A 3,745-nucleotide genomic window follows, 5' to 3' on the forward strand; every position below is an offset into this window, starting at 1 on the left:
AATCATCTCCGAGACACAAATCCTTAAGTACCTTGGCTCAGTGGTTACCTTTAAAACATGTCTAAGGCACAACCTCTAAAGTATCTGGCTCAGCAGTTACCTTTAAAACATGTCCAAATACTACAAAAAAGTGCCTGACTCAGAGATTACTTTTAAAACATGTCCGGGGCACAACACATAACCTATCTGGCTCAGCGGTTACCTTTAAAACATGTCCAAATACTACAAACAAGTACCCAACTCACAGGTTACGTTTAGAACATGTCCGAGGCACAACACATAACGTATCTGGCTCAACGGTTACCTTTAAAACATGTCCAAATACTACAAACAAGTGCCCGACTCAGAGGTTACCTTTAAAACATGTCTGAGGCACAACACATAAAGTATTTGGCTCAGCGGTTACCTTTAAAACATGTCCAAATACTACAAACAAGTACCCGACTTAGAGGTTATCTTTAAAACATGTCCGAGGTACAACAAACAAGTATCTGGCTCAGCGGTTACCTTTAAAACATGGCCAAATACTACAAACAAGTGCCCGACTCAAAGGTTACCTTTAAAACATGTCCGAGGCACAACATATAAAGTATCTAAGATGTGATTATCAATGTCACAATCATACTTATGCCTTGCATCTCACCATAAGTACGGATGGGAACATCAATCCTAACGATCATACCGCAATTAGAGGGCTTATAGCTCACCCCTAGTATCCGATAGGACCAAGACTCTCACAACCAAACAATACAAGACATTATCTAGGATACGACCCTTCAAATAACTATTTATAATAAATGTTTCATGCATGTATTATATTAATAAACTAGTTTGAATGCCCGTGCGTTGCAACGGGGTAATTAGCTTATTTATAATGCAAAAAAAAAGTTATAACGTTTAATGTTTACATTATATGTCTAATGATTTGTTTACATATTATTAAAATTATCTCTTTCAAAAAAAATAAAAGATTAATATATACGTGGGTTAACTCTTATTTATAATTATATAATCACCCTACCTTATACTAATCTTTCGATGTGGGACAATTCTACTATTTATAAGTAATATATTCACAAAAATTGGATTTTTTCTGATGTGGGACAATTCTAATATTTATACGTAATATATATTTATCAAACCTGCTTATTTTTCAATGTGGGACAAATAACATACTCAGAATTACACCATCTTTTTTGCACTTAGCTCGACATCTAACCAGATCTCGAATACCGAATACAGACAATTGCTACTCATTATATCTAATAGTTATATTTAAATTTAATAATATGATCAAGTACTCTCCATTAATATTTGTACGTTGTTTTTCTTCAAACAAAATTTAACATAATTGAGATACGGAAATTTCCCGTGGTACCCCTTAATTTTGTTCGATTTTCCATGTTACCGCTACTTTTAAAAATCTGCCTATGGTACCCTTGAGGTTCCATTTTTTTGCCCATGTTACCAACTAATGTAAAGGCTGTTAAATGGACGTTAAGTTTAATGGCGTGGCAATAAAATAACAATTAAAAAATAATACCCTCTTCATTGTTTTATTGGTACGGATATCTCTTTTTTAAATGCAAATTTAATTAACTATATCATTATAATATTGGAAATTTCTCATGGTAACCTTGAACTTTGATAGATTACACATGCTACCATGGACGTTTGTTTTCTATTTTTTTTATCATAATTAAATTATGTGCAAATGATAAGAACCTATACTCTAATGATAGAATATTTTTTAACACAATTCTAATTATATTATTTAAACATAGTATATTTACCACACCTACATTATTTTTCAATATGTGATATATAAAATCCATAGGAAGAAAATATAATGATATAAACTTTTAAGAGCTCTCCAAGACAATACTTAAGCGACTCAAAAGATTTTGGGTTAATGCCTAAATACCAAGGATCCTCATAGAATCACCCACCTTATGCTATATTTCGATGTGGGAAAATTCTATTTGATAGTATATATTATAATAAATAAAAGATTTTCCAAACATTAACTTAGGTTATAAATCATTATTGTCAAACTTTTTTAAGAGTTATCTCTGACAATACTTAAGGGAATCAAAAGATTTTGAGTTATGACTTCTATTTATAATCATAAGATCACCATGCCTTATGGTAATCTTCCGATGTGGGACAATTCTAATATTTATAAATAGTATATTCACCACACTTACGTTACTTTTCAATGTAGGACAAATAACATACTAACTACACCATTTTTTTTTGCACCTACTTTGACATCAACCCGATTTAATAATGAGAAAATACAATACAATGCAATATACATATACACTCTAATGATAGCATTTTTTTGTCACAATCTAATTATATAGTTTTCATAATATACTTTTTTTTTCAAATGAAATATAAAGTTTTTATATCAAAATTATAAACATCACTTTAATATAATATAGAAAATATATATATATATATGGACATTTCTATTATTTATACATAATATATTCACAACACCTACATTATTTTTCAATGTGGGACATATAACATACTAAAAAGTCTATATCTTTTATATCAAAAAAAATTGTATTAATACCTAAGTTTCAAGGATGCCTCTATTTATATTTATAGATTCACTCTACCGTATACTATTATTACAATGTGAGATACATAATTTATTATTTAGACGTAGTATGTTCATAATGCATACATTATTTTTCAATGTGAAAGATATAATATACCAAGAAATACATGTCTCTTCTTAAAAAACCACTATTGTATACATATTATTTTTCTTTGAAGGTAAAACCACTTAGTCTCGATCATTAGATATGGATCTCTACATCGTACATATAACGACTCGTTAACGCTGTATTAATGCATTCAGAAGACAACCATTAGTAAAATCTTTAGTTTTGTATTGTGTCAGTTGACTACCATTAGTAAAACCTTTAGTTATTTTTTTTATTTTCTTGTTCATGTTCTTAACTCTTTCCCGGGCAGCTCCCAACGATTTCCACTTTATTTTTTATATCATATCCTAGATAATGATATAAAATCTTAAGAACTCTTTAAAACAATATTTATGAGACTGAAAATTTTTTGGGTGGATACATAAGTTCCAAATATGCATCCTATTTATAATTATAGGATCACATAACCTTATACTAATCTTTCGATGTGGGACAATTCTACTATGTATATGTAGTATATTCACCACACCTACTTATTTTCCAATGTGGGACAAAACATACGAAAAAGTACACAATTTTACGTATTAAGAAGTACACCATCTTTAATATGTGCAAGTAATATGAAATTTATACTCTAATGATAGCATTTTTTAACACAAAGCTAATTATATTATTTTCATAATTTTTTTAACGATATTTTTTTGCCAAATGAAATGTAAAAGTATGATATAAAAATTGGAAATACCACTTGAATATAATTTAGGAAATATACATATTATAATAATTAAAAGATTTTCCACTTTATTTTTTACATCGAAAATTATAGTTTCCTAAATTGGTTTTTGATGATGTGGACGCTCTCAGATCGCTCGAAAAAACTCTCTTTTATATATATATATATATATATATATATATATATATATATATATATATATATATATATATATATATATATATATATATATATATATATATATATATATATATATATATTCTACTTCATAATTTAACATGCCGGTTAAATAGAATATAACAAGCGATAATGAATAATTTACGTTAGGTGA

The sequence above is a fragment of the Silene latifolia genome, chromosome 1 (genome assembly GCF_048544455.1).
Source record: "Silene latifolia isolate original U9 population chromosome 1, ASM4854445v1, whole genome shotgun sequence".
Taxonomy (NCBI): Eukaryota; Viridiplantae; Streptophyta; class Magnoliopsida; order Caryophyllales; family Caryophyllaceae; genus Silene; species Silene latifolia.